Here is a 19,679-nt window from a genome sequence, read left to right as displayed (position 1 = left end):
TTTGTGTAAATGATCTTATGGTATGGTAATGGAATGGTTGAGGAAATGTTTGATAATGATAAATTATGAAAATGGTTAGTTTAGATTATGTTTGATGATAAGGGAAATTAATAAGATACTTAGTGTATAAAAACTCATCAAAAGGGATGAAATTTGCCATAAACAGGATCTGCAACAACAACGACGCGAGTTTTAAAATTTACTAAAAATCATAGAAATTGAATTTAGTGATGGAATACATATCAAATTGAAGCTTATTATGTCTAGTTTCACATGAAACAAATGAAACAAGAAAAGGAATTATATATTAGAAGATATTAGAATTTTAGTGAAACAGGGGTAACTTTAACTAATAAACTGTACTAAATGGCCCAACCAAAAATTCTAGAAAAAATGAGTAGATAGGTATATGAGTCTAGATTCAGGGAAAATTTACAGACCTTGATTTCAAGTTTTGTAACTCGAGATATGATTTTTCTTGTGATTGTGATGCAAGTAGCTTAAAAGTTGCGAATGTAGAAATAAATAATCCAAAGTTCTAAATATGTTAAATTAAGCTTAGTAACACCTCATACTCGACTCCGACGACGGTCTCGGGCGTGGGGGCGTTACACACAATGTCACATGCCATGAGAATTGGAACAAAACATAACTCATCAACAAACATAGATACTTAGCTAATTAAAAACACGTTAACGATGCTTACAATTTCATATATCAGAACCGAATTTTTTAAGGCAACATACCTCCAAAATTTATGCAACCATATCATATAAATAGTTTTCATTTAACAGATATCATACATATCACTTAACAAAATCTATAAAACCACTGACTTCAAACCGCATTTCAAAACACAACCCTAGCTAAATTTTAATGAAAATAGACCCACACACCGTGTGGCCTACACGTCTACTTAACCTAGCCCGTGTGGCCTACACGGTCTGGCATACGACTGTGTGGCATCGGTAATGAATTTTTTGGCTTCGCATTATTCCTTATTTTTACGAGATCGAGTCACACACTGGTCATTTTTCAATGCCAATGCAACAACAATAATTTCAAAACCTATATGACAATCGATTAAGATAAAATGACCATTTCTTCTTAAAATATTAGCCAAAACAGTAACGCATCCAACTCTAACAACCAAAACAACCCCCAATTTAGCATGATACTTGCCCTTGTTAAAGTCAACAACTTTAACAACACCTAGATTGTTGGAGGATTGCTCATTACCAAAGTCTCAACTAAATCAAGAATTTCACACAATTAACTATTGTCACACAATAGGAGGTTATAACCCCAAAACATGAAAATTCACAATAAAAAGATACGAACTTAAATCGACAATGACTATCAAGCCCCATTTGAACCTTGAGAATTCATAGGATACAAATGACATGTCATTAGGGTTTACATGTTTTGGGTGCTAGTCTTGAATGTCCTACTGATGGTTGAGTTTTTGCATGTGTTGTGGATAGTCCATAGCTCGTATGAGCAACATCATGTAGTTTCGTTCTGACCCACAGCTCGTATGAGCAGGCCCATTTTCACATCTTGTGTGGGTATACTTATTCACAGCTCATGTGAGCATACTTATTCATAGCTCGTGTGAGCATATATGTAAAGGAATTGATGGACTACGGTTATGTTTAGCACACTTCGTGTGAGCTATCCTTCATATCCAACATTATTTTATTCGGTTCAACAGGCATGAATTTACAAGGATATGGTAAGTGTTCTATATGAACCAAGTCATGTATGTATGAAAGACTTTGAAATGGTGAGCTACATGGAAAATATGTTCTGTTGAGATGGATGATAAATCCAATTGAATCATGCTCAAGTATAATGGTTATCCATGTCAAATTCATATGAATTATGTTTAAAGTAACTAACATGTGTTGTTGATGTGCTTAAGTTTATGCCAAGCTTTTGGATATGATTGATGTTTATGATTATGCTTGTATTATGCACATAAAACAGGTAAGAAAAGAGAATAAAACTGTAAGTACATAAGTGAGATGTATTATAATGTTATAAAAGTTTTAATGTGATAAATGATGTGTTTATATGTGAGCAAACTGCTTATGCTATGGATGAATCTACCTATATCATGGATAAATGCACTGAGTTGGGAATTAATAATGTTGTTTAGGCTTATGATAAGCATTGGGGACAAAATGGAAAGTAAGTAAATAGAAAGGTTGATGACTATATATTACGTCTCGTAAAATCCTATCATGTTATGAATGATAAATATATATGAAATTAATGAACTTATTCATTTGTAAATTGATGATCATATATATTTATGAATCTTATGGCATGGGCATAGGTTTGTGTTTAGTCTGTAAAGTTTATTATTGAATTGAAATATTATTCTTAAAGTTTATACGAGCTTACTAAGCATACATTGCTTACGTAGTTATTTTTCCTTTACCTTATAGATTATCGAAAGCTTGATTGGATTGGAAGTTAGTCAGAGATCCATCACACTATCCATCGATTTTTTCAGTAGATTATGGTGTTTTTGAGTCATGGTTATAATGGCATGTATAGGTGTTTGATGCTTAATGGTTGGTGTTTATATGATCAAATTGATGCGTGGTTTTTATGACCAAAGTGGTAAGAGTTGGCATGTTTGCAAAATGATCATTTAGAGTATGATTTGATAATGAATTTAGCCAAGTATAATTGGTTGAATTATGACCCATTTGGTATGTTTGGAATTTGAATTTGGCTTGTGGTCAATTATGGTATAACTTGATATGAAATTAAACTAAATATATATATGGATGAGTTATGGTCGTGTATATATATTTAAGTTAGGTATATTTGTATTTAAGATGCATGAAAATAATGATTCAAATGATAGGTTATATTGACATGGTGTAAGCCAAGTATGGCATACTTAAACATGCACATGTTTAGGTATGTTTGGAACATGTTTGGTATGTTTATATAAGTCTAAGTGGAGTTATGCTTTTAGGTAAGTATGAACTAATTGTAATAGTATAAATATAGTCAATCTATGATGAATTTTGAAATGGAAAATGAATTAATTGTTTAATAATGGAATGTGTTAAGTACATATATATGTTTAGATAATTGTATATTGTATTTGAGTTACCTATATGGCATATTGGTTGTAAGGATAAATGATCTAATGGATTGGTCTTAATATGCATGCTTTGACATGTTTGAAAGCTTGATTATATGTGCAAATATCTTGTAAGTGTGAGCTTGAAAAGGGTGAAATGAATGGCTTGAAATTGGCCTATTTCTTGTCCACACGGCCTAAGACACTGGTGTGTGTCTCAACCGTGTATGACACATTGCCATGCGATATAGCCGGGTGTCCCCTATAGGTTTTTAAAGGTTGTATTTTGAGAGTTACACAGCCTAGCACACGTGTGTGTGGCTTGGCCGTGTAACCCAATTCAGAAAGTTACATGGGCAGGTACATGGATTGGGGCATGGCTGTGTGTCCCTACTTCAAATGTCCACACGGCCTGAGACACGGGTGTGTGTCTCAACCATGTGGCCTGGCCACATGGTCGTGTGACCCCTATAGTGTGAATTTTTCCATATTTTTTTGTGAAGTTTTAAATGTTCTTGATTTAGTCCTAAATCATATCAAAAGCGTTTCTAAGGCCTTGAGGGCTTGAATTAGGGACATTATGCATGTTTTTTATTGGATTTTGAAATGATTATGAAGTACTGAGAATGAATGATTTGAGATATGTTTTTACATTAATGCTCTATAACCCTATTCCAGCGATGAATACGGGATAAGGGTGTTACATTTAGTGGTATCAGAGTTACGATTTAGTTGGTTCTCGGACTGGACGTAGCATGTATGAAGTCTAGAAATATATTCCATTATATAACCTATGATAGAGTGATGTTTCCTGACTCTAATGAGATTTATTTCAATATCAAACAAGGATGTTTTCCCACCGAGTTAATTCTGATAATGCTAAAAGCGATACTTATGTGTATAAGTAAAACGTTGCTAAGGATGAGTAGAAACTCATGAAGGTATGAATAAATGTTTATAATGTTATGTTAATGATGAATGTTATGTTATGTGTAACAGCCCATTTTAGGGTCAAATCAGAACAGTGGTTCCAGGACCATGAATCCAAAGTAGAAATATTTATTGTGACATTGTTTTAAGATCTACAGTATGATTGAATGATTGTGTGAAAATTTTGTTAAGAAATTTTATCGATAAGGTGTCCAATTTAACTAAGAGGACTAAATTATAATAGGTGTAAAATGAATGTTCTAAAAGCTAGAGGTGTCTAATTGCTATGAAATTTTAAATTGGAGGTCCTTAAATGGTAATTAGGCCATTATACTTTAAGTTGGACAAAAATGGACATTATAGGGTAAAATTTCAAAGTTTGGCATTAATGGCATTTTGGTCATTTGGGTAATAAAGAAAAAATTAAACACATAAAAGATGTCATCTTCTCAATTTCATCCACCCATGGTCAAAAATCACAAGAGAAGGCATAGCTAGGGTTTTCCAAGCTTTCAAGCTCGATTGTAAGTTCATTCTAGCCCAATTTTTAATGATTTTTATGTTTTTATGATCCATGTAACATAATCTAGCTCTTCCAAGTACTATTTTGAAGTATTGTCAAAGTCTAAATTTTTTTCCATGTTAGACATGCATGTTTTTGGATGTCTAATGGTAGAAAATGTATGTTAGTTGTAAGATAAACAACTTTTGCTAAGTGATTTTCGGTAAAAATGTAAAAAAAGACTTCTTTGTAAAAGTTATAAAATGAGTAGTAAAAGTGTGATTAAGTGGAAAATGTGGGCTGGTATGAGTATGAAAATGGTTTGGCTAGGCTTAGGTGTTGAAGAAGTTGAATACATTTCATTTTACAAGCCTAGGGACTAAATCATAAAGATGAGAAACATTAGGGACAAAGATGTAATTTTTTCCATAATATGATTTTTGGGTCAAATTAAATAATGTGAGTATTAAATAAGTTAAATTTGTTATTATAGATCAAGAAAAACGAGGTTAGGACCTAGATAGGGGAAAAAAGTGTTTAATGATTAGGTCCAATTCTACTATTTCCGTACCGAGGTAAGTTCTATGTAAATAATGAAATGTTATATTTATGTTTTAAATGCTTTAATATTGCATGACTTGTGTGATTGACTCTTTGGACGTATTTGACAAAGTTTCAACAAGCGAGAAATCCCTGTTGAACCTTAGGAATAGAATAGGATACAAGTGACATGTCACTAGGAACCTATGTATATATGTGTTTATGTGATCTGGGTGCTGGTCTTGTACATCCTACCAGTGGTTGGGTATTCCAGCATATGCTATGGATACCTGACAGCTTGTGTGAGCAGCACTGTGTAGCTATGTCGTGATTGACAGCTAGTGTGAGCAGGCCCGTAAATAGTTTGAGAGCAAGCTTATATGTGTTATGAGATATAAGGTAGCTTTTGTAACACCCCAAACCCGGCCTAGACGTTATGGCCGAATTTGGCGTGTCACATTGAAGTGTTTTATCGAAAACCTTGTTTTCATTGGAAACACTTCCTTAAAATGAAAAACCTTAATTACTTTGTAAAATTTCTTTTCAGTTGCGGAAGCTTTATTTAGAACATATGATTAATGAAAACTTGTCATTTAAGAATTTAGTTGCGGAAACGTAGTATTTAAAAATAGTTATGGTTTAACGTTCTACTTCTAATAAATATAAAGCATAAAAATGATAATAACCCTAATTTGAAATATTAGCCAGAGGAAAGACCTTGTTACAACCCAGATCAAATAGAAATAATTTAAAATCAAAATATTAAAAATTTCATAAAGACTAAGTCTAAACTTTTTATGCTAGTTGGCCACCTCTGAGTCCCTCCATCCGTCGAACCACCCACTAAGGATCACCTGAAAAATTTAGAAGGAGGGGGTGAGTTTTGAAAACTCAGTGTGTACAACCCTAAACGAGTATAAAGCAATCATCAGTCATTTTGGGCCTGAGCCCAATTTAATAACGATGGCCTTTGGGCCTTAGCCCATGTTAGCCTCGTTGGGCCGAAGCCCACATCGCAATAATATCACAATAATATCATACATGCAATGCTGTGCAACCCACCCCAATAATCCAACTGTTACACACCAACTCCGTCCCTTGGTACACATCATGTGGGGATATAAATATCGAACCACCCATCCTATACAAATCAATGGTAGCCGGTTGCGGTACTACCTTCATTGCAGGAAGCTGCTAATCAAATATTGGGCTTAATAGCCATCGGTGGATCCAAGGTCGTCAAGCAACCATGCGATAAGCAACCATGCGATAAGCAACCATGCGATCCTCATATACTTCCTCCGTTCCATAATTCCCAACCCATATGCAACCTAAACAAAATATCATATAAGTGCGTATGAATGCAGCAGGTATACATGTAACATCCATATATCTTACACTCAACGCATAAGGGTATTTTAGTCATTTTTGCCTTTAGGGGCATTTCAGTAATTTTCCTTTATTGCGGGTTTTTCACTTACCTTGGCCCGTTAACAAATCTCTGTTGGCTAAGATGAACGGATACTATGCACTAAGTAGGATTCCAAAGAAGAGGTGAGTTATTAAGACTGCTTAAGTACCAAGCTCTCCCGAGATCCAATCCTAGACATGTATATACCCGTTACCACACCTTAACCCTATGACTTGTCCACGGTCTTTAATTAATTAATTAAGTTTTATGTATGTTTAAGCAGTTATCAGATACTAGGCCCAAAACCCCTTACAAAGCCCAGACAAATCCACATACCTATATATAGCCCACTAGGCCCAATCTCTTTCATATGGCCCATGAGGCCCAAATCACATTTATATGTCCCATTAGGCCCAAATCACATTCATATGGCCATTAGGCCCAAATCACATTTACAGTCATGCTCACATACAATTTTCCATCACATAGCATCAATTATCAATTTTTGCCTATTATGGGCCCAACAGCCCATCGAGCCCATTTAGCCCATTCTGGCCCGTTTGGCCAATTCACAACCCAAGTCCATAAAATCGTCCATGGGCCTCAGGCAACCTATCGGCTTCCCCCTTACGAGTGTTCACGCACTCGTAAGACTACCGTAGCCAAACTTTTGGCATTTTGCTTTTCGGCATTTCAGCTTTTGCCGATCTACTTGTGTGTGTCGTGTATGTACACACCTTCAGCTTTATATCAAGCTATCATAGGGTAGAAGTACACACCTTATCACCTGGAGTACTAAGTAGTCATAATCGCCCGAATCTATATTCAACATTATACTCCATTAGTCACATTCCATTAATTCAAAATAAATCCACTACTTACTGAAGAACAACCTATACTTGCCTTGACTAGATTGATCGACTGCGATTTGCCTATGTAACCCGAAATCTGACGTAGCCCCCCTTCTACATCCAGGCAGAAAGTCTCAAACAACTGACACCTTACGTCGCTTAAACTTGGGAATCTCTTTCCCAACTTCTCTGCTAGAACCCCCTTTTTCCATCAACTAATACTTAGCCGGGGATCACACTCTTAAATGAGAGGGAAAAAGAGAAATAAATGGAGAAACCATGGGTTAACGATAGTATTGGGAAGGATAAAGAAAAATCGACTTTTAAGAGTGTAGAAACGAAAGAACTTAGAAATATTTAACAAAAGCCGAAGAAGTCTAATTCACTTACCGATTACGAGATCGCTTGCCAACAAGAAATCAAACCCCCAAAGTGTATGACTCGACTTTTAAATGAAAAAGAAACAGTCGGCTAAGTTGAAGAGGGAAGAGGTTGATTCGACTAAAATAGGGAAGAAAAGATCAAGAGTTTGGTTTAAAGAAAAGAGGAGATGATACGCGACTGAAGCACACAAAAACAACAAATGCTCTCACTTGCTCATACGACACACATATATATACTAAAAAAATAAATAAATAAAAATACAAACCTACACTCCCCAATCAACTTAAACTAGTTAAATTCCCTTCAATTTCTCCAATTTTAATCCTCATCATGTCCACACTTAATCCTCATCCTTATCTCCTTGATTTTAGCTAAAAATTCCAATTTGAATTGCATTCAAATTGCTTCCACTGACTAGCCATCCTTCCCTGCATCGAGTAGCAAAGTTAAATCCCCTTTTTGCACATGGAACGACTCGAACTCCTGTCCTCTAACTTCCCAATATGCTACTGGCCACTGCACTGCTACCTGTCTTGCGCGAAAATTCGGTCACAATTAACTATAAGGCTTATATGCCTAAGCCTCAGTTCTCTTAAGGAATAAAAATTTAAACTTTGTCAGGCCTGGGATTCAAACCTACAACCTCTCATATCTATAACATGTTTCTCACCACTGCACCACAGGCGCTCTTGTGCCATATTCCATCCCTAACTATTTTTAAGGCCTATTAACCCGCAACCAGGTTATCCTAAAAATATTTGCTACCATTTAGATTCGAACCCCCATTCTCTTGGCTGCACTATACATCTCTTGACACCACGACACCTATCTTATTTGTGACATTCTTCCTCCCCAATTTTTTATAAAGTCTTTCTACTAACCTCCAGGTTGTCTAAAAAAACCCACAATGCCTGCTCATGCCGCGACTTGAACTTAACACCTCTCCTTACTCCCAACGCCATCATACCACTAGGCCAAGCGCATCCTTTGTGTCAAATTTCCACCAAACACCTTTATAAGGCCTAAACGCTAGCTCCCCTACTACTCATGTGCGCAATAAATTTTTTTTCCAAGGGTAGGACTCGAACCCTGGACTTCCTGCTTGCTACCAACGCCTCTTCCCACTAGGCCAAGCCTTTCCTTGTGTCATAGTTTACCAGGCCTTATTAATAAGCCTTCCACCTAATGCTCAGGGCCTTTTTAGAAAAAAATGCAAAATTTTGCTAAAGCCCTGGATCGAACCCAAGACTTTTTCCCACACTACCAACCCCATCCTAAATCACTTAACAATTAAACTAAACATGCAATTATAAAATATTTAAACACATTTCATTCATTTAAGCCACCTTCTAACCGATCCCAAACTCATGGACCATTACTTCTAGGCCCAAAATTCAGAGTGTTACAGCTTTGGCTACATATGTGGCACTTATGTGCAAGATTTTTCGAGTATTCAATAATATTCCAAGTATTCAACGGGAATGCCAAAGATGTGAAAGGATGTGGTTATGTTACAAGTTGGTATAGGTATGTACGTAAAACTCATAAGTAATAAACTCAGTAACTGATGAACTCGTGGTAAGGTTGTAATTGAATCAAGTTATGACTATGATAATTTAATAACATTTATGTTATCCCACATTATATAAATTGTATGATTGAGGTGTGGTTAAGATGCTTATTATTTGCATATGAACTTACTAAGCTATATAGCTTACTATTTTTTATTTCCATTTTCTTTTCTGTCACTAGGCTAGCTCGGGTTTAGAGACCGTCGGAGATCCATTCACACTCTTGACAATTATTTTGGTATTAATGAAATCAACATTTTGAGTTATGGCATGTATAGGGGACTTGGCCATATTGTTATGTGTCATAATTGATTTGGCCAAATGTGTTGGCTTATATTGGTTAGAAGTTCATTTTCTATAAGGCTATTGAAAATGAGCCAATATTGGTTATAACTATATTCATATAATGATGCCTTTCATGAATGATGTGTTGATGTCTTGGTTTTGGATGTTTGGTTGTATGTATATGCTTCGATTGGTGCTATGTTATGTTGTGTAGGTGTGTGAATTAAAGGGGTGGAAAAATGGCTTGGTAAATAGCCTTATATTTGTCCATACGGGTAGACACACGGGCGTGTGTCTAGGCCATATGTGGCACATGGCTTGCCCCACAGGCGTGTTGATAAACCATAAATAATACATATTTTTACCCCATGTTTAATGCATTTTATGGATGATTTCTCATTAGAATTGGTGAATTCGATGCTTCTAATGCTTTAATTTCATGTTTTATACTTAGGAGAACATAGGAGAGCGAAAGGAACGAGAAATGAGCCAAAAACGGAGAAAATGGGACAAAGTATGAAATAAACACGTCCTGGACCTCCTCACATAGGCAGACCACACTGTCGTGTCAATTTGGCAGGCTCGAGCATGGCCTGAAGTAATTGAACACGGGCGTGTGCCACGGGCGTGTCCCTACTGAGCCCAAGTTGAGTCCAATTCGGAAATGGCTAATTTTGAGGGCTTTTAGGCATTCCAAAGCCTATAAATACACCCTAGAGGAGGAGGAAAAAGGAGGCGGAGAATAGGGGGTAAGGAATTACTCCAAGGAAGCCGATTGATCCATCTCAGGAGCTGGATTCATCATCAAGACTGAAGATCTCTCCTCAATTTCCCTTTAGGAGTTTTGGGTTTTCTTTATGTTTTGTATTCTTTATTATTCTGAGATGTTTTCTTATTTAGTTATGAACTAAAACCCCTGAATACCTAAAGGGAATGAAACTTAAGACGAATCTTGTTATTATTTTCTGAATCGTATGATAAATATTTAACTTGTTCTTAATTATGTGTTCTTAATTCTTGTTTTAATATCCTAGGATAATGATTCAAGACAAGCTCTTATTCAGAAGAAGAATAGATCGTTTCTAAGAGTACATTTGTCATAATTAAGCGGAGTTGATTGCGCGCCTAGACATAGGGTGACAAGATTTTGTCGGATTAGGGTGAAACCTATTAAGGGGATCCGTAGATCGAGTTAATGCAACCCTAGAGTGTTAATTAAAGAAAAGTCTCGGATATTCAATCTAGGGATTAGAAGTTATTAGTCTTGAATATGGATAATAACATAACTTAGGGATCTCTACGGAACAAGTTGAATGAATAAATCGTCCGATTCGGAGCCAGAATAACAATAAGGTCTAGGTGGATTTTTCCTTAGGTATTGTCTTAAGTCAATCGATTTTCCCCAAAAGTAATTCCCTACTTCTTTTCTCTATGCGTTCTTTGTTTAGATAATTATTCAATTAAAACAAAACCTCTTTATTCTTGGGCTAGATAATAAAAAGACAGTCATTACTAGTACTTTTAGTTCCTTTGGGTTCCACAATCCAGTCTTGCTAAAACTACACTACTGTTCGATAGGTACACTTGCCTACATTGCGATAATAGTTAGTTCAAGAACGAGTAATTATAAATATTTAAAACCTATCACAAAATCTCACGATCAAGTTTTAGCGCCGTTGCCAGGGAACTAAGATATTAGGAACGCATTTTTATTACTTTAGCCATTTATTTTTCTTGAAATTTAATTTTATTATTACTATTTATTAACCTAATCTTTCTTTCTCTTGGCAGGTTTTTATAGTTTATGACTAGAAGAAACCCCTCAAAACCATTGCTTTTTGACAAAGAAATTGATCATACAGTTCGTAGAAACCAAAGAGAAATAAGGCGCAGCTTAAGATACACGAAGAACGAGCAAGAAGATGATACTCAACCCCCAACCAAATGATGGCTGAAAACCAAGGCAATCAGCTACCTCCTACAATTGCAGTTAATCAAAATCCTACTCCATGCATTATGTATGATTATGCTAAACCTTTTTTAACAGGAACTGAATCTAGCATAGTTAGACCTGCTGTAGCTGCAAATACTTTTGAATTAAAACCTAACACTCTTCAAATGATACAGTAATTTGTTCAGTTTGATGGTTTGAGGATAAAGATCCTAACGCTCATTTAGCCAACTTCTTAGAACTATGCGATACATTTAAAATTAATGGCGTTTCTGATAATGCCATATGTCTCCGATTGTTTCCCTTTTCATTGAGGAAAAAAGCTAAACAGGGGTTGAACTCGTTACCACGAGGGTCAATTACTACTTGGGAACAAATAACCGAGAAATTTTTACTAAAATATTTTCCACCGGCTAAAACGGCTAAATTACATAATGATATCTCTTCTTTTGTGCAGATGGATTTAGAAACACTCTATGATGCATGGGAGAGATACAAGGACCTTTTGAGAAGATGCCCCCACCATAGGTTATCGCTTTGGCTTCAAGTTCAAACATTCCACAAGGGTCTGAATCCTTCGACTCAACAAATGGTTGATGCAGCTGCTGGCGGAACCATCAACAATAAAACACCAAAAGATGCCTATGAGTTTATAGAGGAGATTTCACTGAATAACTATCAATGGCAAGTCATGAGGACAAAGCCAACGAAAACAATCGACATTTATAATGTCGATTTGGTCACCATGCTCTCTAATCAGGTAGAACTCTTAAATAAAAAGATTGATGGTTTTCTTAGTTCTTCACAGGTTCACCCAGTAATGTAGTGCGAAGCAAGTAGCGGTAGAAAAAACCATCCAGAATACCAACCTTATGGCCACAGCATGGATAACTAACAATTAAACTACATGGGTAATAATCCTCGACCTCAAAACAATCCATATAGTAACACTTATAATGCAGGTTGGAGGAACCACCCCAATTTCTCGTGGGGTAGTCAAGGAAATCAAAGACCACAACATCGTCCGGGCTACCAACAACCACCCTACCAACAGGAAAAGAAGCCAAACCTTGAAGAGATGCTCTCAAAGTTCATATCAGTGTCAGAAACCCATTTTCAGAACACCGAGACAGCACTTAAGAATCAACAAGCGTCGATCCAAGGACTCGAAACTCAAATAGGCCAGCTTTACAAACTAATCTTCGAACGACCACAAGGTAGTTTGCCAAGTAATACTGAACCTAACCCAAGGGAACAACTCAACGCAATTAATATTCAAGATGACAAAGGATTCGTTGAGCCTAAACCAGAACCGAGGCAAGAAACTGTGGTAAGCAAAGGTCAAGGTGTAACACCCCGAATTTGGGCCTAGAAGTATTGGGCCTTGAGTGGGGGTCCGTAAGGAGGTTGTATATAGGTATTTAATTGTGCAATGAAATGACACAATTAAATTTCCGCTTTGGTGGTTAATTGCCCTGAGAAGTGTTAGAGAAATCTTGGGTTCAAACTTGGGCTTTAGCAAAAATTTTGGTATTAAGTGAAAAAAACCTGGATGCTTGGATGAGGGTTTTTAAATTATTGTGGTAAATAAATGACACAAGGAAGCTTGTAGTCTAGTGGTTGTGGTGTCATTAAGGTTGTATGGGAGCCTGGGTTCGAGCCTTGGCTCTAGCAATTTATTTTGAGTTTTTTAAAGGGAACCTGGACTTTGGCCTCTAGACCTTATAATTAATTGGGGATAAAATATGACACAAAAAGCCTTGTGGCTTAGTGGCAAGTAGCGTGTGGAGCATTTAAGGGAGGCATAGGTTGAATCCCATGGCAAGCAAAGAGCATTTATTTTGCTAACAGGCGGCAAGAGTTGGTGTTGAATTTAAACTCTAATGTTGGAGGATCCCACATCGGAAGCTAACATAAGAGTGGATCTGGTCGGCTTTAAATAGAGAGAACCATGAGGAGAGTAGAGGTACCTTTCTTGGTGATCCCTTTCATTTGTATGGCGTGCTCGTTTGGGTTGGGCGTCGGCTAAGAGTGCTCGGAGCGTGGATTAACTCCAGTCTCCTATCAGGTGTGTATTTCTCAATACTCTAGCTGTAGGATGGCTACTTCGGGTCGCGATGGGCCGAAAGGAGCCATGTGGGCCCAACGGGCCTACGGGCCCAATTGGATAAGTTGTTTGATTGTGTAGTAAATATTGGACTAGGCTAGGTGAATCGCATATCTGTGGCTAGGTTTGGGCTAAAAGGGCCACACGAGCGTGTGGGCCCATTTGGGCCGAGAATAGGCTTTAGGCCCATTCGTATTGTTATCCATGTTTAGAATACTTTAGTTTACCAATTACTGAAATGCCCTCGATTTGTAAAATTACCGTTTTACCCTCAGTTTACAGAATTACTATTTTACCCTCGATATATAGAATTACCGTTTTACCCCTAATTTACATAATTACCATTTTACCCCCGATTTACATAATTATCGTTTTACCCTCGATTTATAGAATTACCGTTTTACCCTCGATTTACAGAATTACCATTTTACCCTCGATTTATAGAATTACTATTTTACCCTTGATTTACAGAATTACTGTTTTACCCTCGATTTACAAAATTACTAAAATACCCTTGGTTTGTGAAATTACTGCAATACCCTTAATTTGTAAAACTACCAAAATACCCCTGTATGGTAAAATGACGAATATGCCTTTATGTTCCGTATGACTGATGTGCTTAGGATTTACATATATTGATATTGGATTAGTTAAGTTTGAGTGACAAGTGGTGGTTATCGTAGGCGATTGATTTTGGAAACGTTTCAACTTCAACCCGTAACAGGTGTGTACTAACCCTCGTAATAGCTTAGATTAATATTTGATGAAAAGCCGAAAGCTTCATATTTTAGTGATTCGGGAATTAATATTTAGATCTATTTTCTCGACGTTTAAGTTGGATTCACAACGGATATGGGGTAGGAAGGTATTTGGAACGTTCTTCAACGAGTAGATCTCTTGGTAAGTATTCGAACCTTCTTTCCATTTGTATCTTGTGGTTTAAGAAAAGCTGAAAACCCCTCTGTCGACTAAGGCTAAAAGGGTTTTTGGTGTTATTTGGTTTGTTGGTGCTAGTGAGGATTAAAGGCTACCGATCGAGGAGTGTGTGAAAAGCTTGGATCATCGGAGTGACTAAATCTAGTCATCAACTTCGGCAAAGGTATGAACCCAAGGGCCATTGTGGATGGTGGCCGAATGTGTAAGTGATGATAATAGGTAGTTTTCGATTTGGTTTAATATTAACATGGTCTGATCTATAAGTGGTTGATTATAGGAGAAATCGCATAGGAGATCTCGTCAAGGAATATCGCAAATCAGGTGTGTAAACGAACCCTTTCATAGATTAAAGCGATAAATGCCGAAAAGCCGAAATGCCGAAATTCTGGCATTTCGAGGACTCGTGAGCAAGTGAAAGCTCATTAGTTAGTTAGATTCGTTGAGATGATGATCGGGAACATTGGAAACGGTAAGAACATGATTTTTGGCATTCACGGTAAGTTGGGCCTCGAGGGGCTGCAATAGGGCCCAACAGGCTTTCGGGCCCATTTGGGTAAAATTGGTAGAATATGAAAACTAGTTAAATTGCGCATCGAGACTGATAAAACCATTATGGAATATAGGCTAAATGGGCCTAGATGACGAAATTGGCTAAGTAGGGCCCATTAGGGGTTTTTGGCCCAATAACTCGATTTCGCTAAAAACGGGCCAGAATCACTGTTTGCACCCATGAATTGTTTATAAATGTTAATGAACATGGAAACCCTAATTTTTGGTAAAATTACAAGATTACCCTTATAATATGAAAATGACCATTATACCCCTAGGGTTTATATATGAACTTAATACATGGGATTTTGATAAACATGATATGTATGATATGCACATGAGATGTTTATAAATGCATTGGGTTGGGAATTTATATGGATGGAGGAAGTGCAAAAGGGCTTATGCCCCAGTTATTAAAGGGCTTATGCCCCAGTTATCAAAAGGGCTTATGCCCCAGTTATCAAAAGGGCTTATGCCCCAGTTATTAAAGGGCTTATGCCCCAGTTATCAAAAGGGCTTATGCCCCAGTTATTAAAGGGCTTATGCCCCAGTGATTAAAAGGGCTTTTGCCCGATTATTAAAAGAGGCTAGGCCTCCAGTTATATGATAAAGCACTATCTTTGCCGGTGGAGAGATTATGGCGGGGTGGGTCGAGTTAATCCCCACATGGTGTGTTGGTTGGTACGGTGGAGAGTAGCGGATGGTGGGTTGAGTAGTCTCCCAAATGGGTTGCATTCTTTCATTTGACATTACATGTGATATAAAAATGGGCCTATGGGCCATACCGCTTTCTGATAAAGGCTTCGCCCAAGAATATGAAACTTGAAAAGGCTTCGCCCAATGTTATGAAATATGAAATATGAAAAGGGCTATGACCCAAAGATATGTTTGAGATTGGATTTGGGCTTAGACCCAACAGTGCTTATTGTTTTGGGCTCGAAAGGGCTTGTTGCACATCGAGTTTCCAAACTCACCCCTTTCCTTAACCTTGCGGTGAGCCTTGATGTGGGGACTTGGGCGGAGGGGATTCAGAGTGGCCACGGTGATTGTCTTTGGACTTTTAAATAAGCTTTGGTTTTCATTTAATTTCCTTTATTTATTATTTATTTTTGGGTTGTAATAAGGCCATTTTTAACTTTTCTTTTATTTCTTTTCGGGATTATTTTAACTTTAATAACTTTAAACCTGGTTGCTAATTATTCAAATGGGTTAGACTTAGGACGTGTTTTCAAAATGATACTTGTTTCCAAAAGAGTTCAACACCACGATTAATCGATTTATCAAAGTCGTTCACTTAAACAAATTTAAACTCGATATAACAAAGTGTGGCTATGGTTGTGGGCATGTCTAGGATTGGATCCAATCAAAGAGCTTGGTACTTAGCGACCTTCATGGCTCACCTCCTCCGCCTCGGATACCTACACGGTGCCTAGCTTCCATACACTTTGTTAACTCAAAGAAAATATATGGCTTTTAAAACACTAAAACGAAACACGGATTTTTTAACTCCAATGTGGCACATCAGATTTGGCCATAACATCTGGGCCGGGTTTGGGGTGTTACACAAGGTGAGGTAGATCAAAATACAAACAAACCAGTAACTGTCGAATATAAACCTCGTGTGCCGTACCCCAACGCGACAAGCAAAGACCGCTCAGATGAACAATTTGGTAAATTCCTTAAACTCTTAAAAAAATTACATATTAACTTACCGTTTATTGAAGCTTTAAAGTAGATGCCAAATGCAATGATATTTTTAAAGGAGCTTTTAGTAAATAAGCGGAAGTTGGACGAGGCGTTGCATGTGGAGCTGAACGCAATTTGCTCGGCCATTCTCCAAAATAAACTACCCAACAAACTAAAAGATCCAGGGAGCTTTACTATTCCTTGCTTAATTGGTAGTTTAGATGTTAATCATGCATTAGCTGATCTAGGGGCTAGTATCAACGTCATGCCTTACAAAATGTTTAAGCAACTAGGTCTTGAGAAACCTAAACAGACTAGGATGAGCATTCAATTAGCAGATAAAAATATAAGATTCCCTAGAGGTATTATTGCAGATGTGATAGTTAAAATTGATAAATTTATATTTCTCGTTGACTTTATTATTCTAGACATAGAAGAGAATAGCAACACTCCCTTAATTTTAGGAAGGCCCTCTTTAGCAACTGCTAAAACCATCATTGATGTTGGCACAGGTGAACTCACACTCTGGGTGGGAGATGAAACAATCACACTTCAAGCTCACAATTCTGGCAACACATCAGGAATTGAAGGTGATCATTTAAACCATTCTACTAAACCTAACAATATGGTGCAACCTACTTTGCAGAAAATGAGTATAAAGGAAGCACACGAGTCGTTCTCAAGCAATAGTAGAGGACATATTCATGAAGATCGGAGACTACAAATTGAGGAACTCGATGAATGGCGGACGCACAAACCAAGAACACCCAACAAACCGAAACTATGCCAAAACGAGCCTGATACCTCTCCAAATCAACTTAAGGTTGGTGATAAGATCTTATTAGATGCCACAGATCCCCACATTGTCACTAACACACCGAAAGAGGAAATCCCTCTCACGGTACTCAGTATTTTTCCATTCAGTACGGTGGAGGTGAGTCATCCTAAGTTTGGCACTTTTAAGGTAAACAACACCCCATTAAAACCCTATTTTGATGAGATTGATAGTAGGAATGAGGAGTACTCCTCAAACCACCATGACCATTCATTAGAGAGGTAATTCGAGCTTAGACTATAAATAAGCACTTCTCGGGGGCAACCCGAGCACTAACAATATTAATTTCTTTAAATTTTGGTATTTAACTCCTAACTTTTTAATAGAAATCTTGAATACATGTGTTTCCATAGAGAAACGGCCAAGCACATGGGCATGCTTAAGGGCGTGTGAAAATAGGACAGAAGATTTCCCCAACACGGGCTACGATTAAATGCCACGACCGAGCGATATGGCTGTAGTCGAGCCTGCCAAAACAACACAGGCGTGTGACACACCTGTGTGGAAGAACTGTGGGCGAACCTATTAAAACAGCACGGGCGTTCGACACGCCTGTGTGGAACACCTATGGTCAAACCTGTTAAATTAACACAGGGCGTGGGGCTTGTACACACGGGCATGGAAGAAGCGAACGAAGCTAGACACGGCCGTGTGGACCCACATGCCCAAGGAATACGGGCGTGTACTAAATGTCAGACGCTCCCAAATTTGAAATTCGCGAATCACACGAGCTGAAATTGGGGAACACGTGCGTGTTCCCTGGCTGTGTGGCCCAAAATCTATAAATACCCTACACTATTCACTTTGTTCCCCATTAAAAAACCCTAACCCTAGCCGCTGCAACTCCACACGGCCTCCCTGCCACGCCCGTGCACTGCTTCCCACTTCATTTTTGACGCTCAATCTCTTTTCCCTAGTGTTTGTTTACTCCTTTCACTTCTATTTTACTTATTTCTAATGCTTATTATCAACATAATCTTCATATATTTTGAACTATTTTTCATTTTTCCATCATTTAATTTGCATTCTTAGATTAGTTATCATACATTTTATGTTAAGTCAAGTTATTAGGAACACCTCATACCCATGACATTACTATTTTTATTCTCATGCTATTACCATGCCAATGTATATCATTTAATTTGCATTCCTAAGTTAGTTATCATACATTCCGTATTAAATTGAGATTAGGAAAACCTCATACCCATTACATTTCTATTCTCATTCTCATTGTTAGTGTGGTTAAGTTTGCTTCATATTAATAGTATTGGCTGAAATAGTTAGTTCCAAATTCATGCCTTTTATTTTTTCGAATTCGTTTACCTATTATTATTCTTTATATTTTAGGCTCGCAATGTCGTCTTCAAGAGGAAAGAAAACCGTCGTACCTACTTCAAAGAAGAGGAAGGGAGCATCCTCTTTCGCGGGTCCAACCGCGAAAATTTGTCACCCTCTTCTACAGTTCCCCCGAAGGCCCTAGGAAGAACTTTTCTAGATACTTCGGGCCCGAACTTTAATTACGGGCCGCTACATCGACTTGGCTGCCGTAGAACAAGTTTATATGGCTGATTCGATTCGAGCCCTCCTAACCACCGACCCTTGGGAGCTATTCTTTTCACCTAGGTAGATTAATCTACCAGCTAAGCATCCTAGAGTTTGGTGCTGCACTAGGCTTATATACGGAGGAGTTCAAGGAGGAGAATGAACTACATACTCTCACTCGCCACATACATTTCTCTCCCTCGAAGTGCTGGCACACCTTGGCCCCTAGCATGGCCTCCTACAATCCTAGCCGTTCCAAGGCATCAGTTCTCCCACCATCCCTGAGGTACTTAAACGTTATTTTAGCTCAAACAATTACAAGGAGACGAGAGAGCACTGGTGTCGTCAACACCCACAACGTCTACTTCTTATGGTGCATGTCGTAAGGGCACGTCATCAACCTTGCCTATTTCATTGCCCTTGCGATTCGGCACCAGATGGAGCGGCATCGGAAGGGGGTCATCTCTATTGGCCCCTACGTGACTCGACTGGT

General features: G+C 37.7%; 1 non-coding gene across 1 annotated transcript; it reads right to left on the bottom strand.

Annotated features, from left to right (window-relative positions):
• Positions 1 to 11,955: 11,955 nt before the first annotated feature.
• Positions 11,956 to 12,062, bottom strand: LOC128281044 (small nucleolar RNA R71). The gene has a single exon (XR_008271261.1). It is a non-coding gene; the product is annotated as a small nucleolar RNA R71 (small nucleolar RNA).
• Between the last annotated feature and the right edge of the window lie 7,617 nt (positions 12,063 to 19,679).

Source organism: Gossypium arboreum, chromosome 9 (genome assembly GCF_025698485.1).
Source record: "Gossypium arboreum isolate Shixiya-1 chromosome 9, ASM2569848v2, whole genome shotgun sequence".
Lineage (NCBI taxonomy): Eukaryota > Viridiplantae > Streptophyta > Magnoliopsida > Malvales > Malvaceae > Gossypium > Gossypium arboreum.
Note: the sequence above shows the minus strand (reverse complement) of the source record. Positions and strands in the feature narration are given on the sequence as shown.